This window comes from Piliocolobus tephrosceles, unplaced genomic scaffold, assembly GCF_002776525.5.
Source record: "Piliocolobus tephrosceles isolate RC106 unplaced genomic scaffold, ASM277652v3 unscaffolded_36026, whole genome shotgun sequence".
Lineage (NCBI taxonomy): Eukaryota > Metazoa > Chordata > Mammalia > Primates > Cercopithecidae > Piliocolobus > Piliocolobus tephrosceles.
This window is the reverse complement of record NW_022319895.1, coordinates 1-1,006: the sequence shown is the minus strand read 5'-3', so window position 1 is coordinate 1,006 and position 1,006 is coordinate 1. Positions and strand designations below refer to the sequence as shown.

Genomic DNA, 1,006 nt, shown 5'->3' with positions numbered 1-1,006 from the left:
CGCCAAGAATGGTGGCTATGGAAGCCGAGGCTCTTTGTATGTTTTGGCCACTGGTATCATTTTGACAACCTGCCTTAACACGTTTTAATTGTATCTTGGCAAGTGAGGTGACATGAAAGCCATCGTCTTGGATTTCAATTTACTAATGAGGATGGTGGTGGAGATGGAATTACCTTGGCGTTTTGAAGGCATTTGCTCCTGGATTCCTTGCCAAGACACCTGCGAGTAGGTGTGGCACGGGGAAACCTTTTCAGTATTGCTCTTCTCTTCTTTCCCACCCTCAAGGTGCCTGGGTCATTTTCCATGATTGACATCTGGTAACCACAGAGGTACCCTGAGTGAAGGTGGACCCGGCCTGCAGCAGCTCTGCTCTTTTTTTTCCTACTTTCCTAAACTTTATTAGAGAAAAAAAGCACGAGAACATAGTCACTTTTCTGGGATTCCTCCCCCAAAAATGTGACGTTTGATTTCCAAACATGCCAGAAGTGTACATGGTTCCCAGTTGTGCTAAATAGGAGAGAAGCTGAAGTCCTAAAGTGTTCATCTTCCAACTTCTCCCAATCTGTGGTCTGTCCTTGGATCAGCAATAATTGTCTGAACAGCTACTATGGCTTCATTAATTTTTGTCTGTAGCTCTCTGAGCTCTTCTATATGCAACAATTGCAGAATTTGAGCAGCTGCATTAAGAACTGCATCTCCTGCATCAAAACCAATAATATTTTGTTTAAAGCAACAGGCAAACCCTCTTTTGTTTGATTTGCCTTAGCAACTGCACCCTGTGTCAGGTGCTCCTGAGCCAAAATTCGAATTGCCTTAAGCATTACCAGGTAATCGTCATGACATTGAATCTGAAGCAGGTTACCCTTCACACCAGCCTTAACATCAGGATTATTTACGTCCAAATTGATCAACAGTTCTGCATTTTTAGTTGCATTGTCAGCAGTTTTTGCATAATCAGGTAGTAAGTCCTTGTACTTTTCAGCATTATCTCCATATTCAAGCCTAA

At 42.6% G+C, this 1,006-nt stretch overlaps 1 pseudogene; it reads right to left on the bottom strand.

Moving 5' to 3' along the window:
- Positions 1-540: 540 nt before the first annotated feature.
- On the bottom strand, positions 541-1,001 carry LOC113222895 (annotated as a pseudogene).
- Between the last annotated feature and the right edge of the window lie 5 nt (positions 1,002-1,006).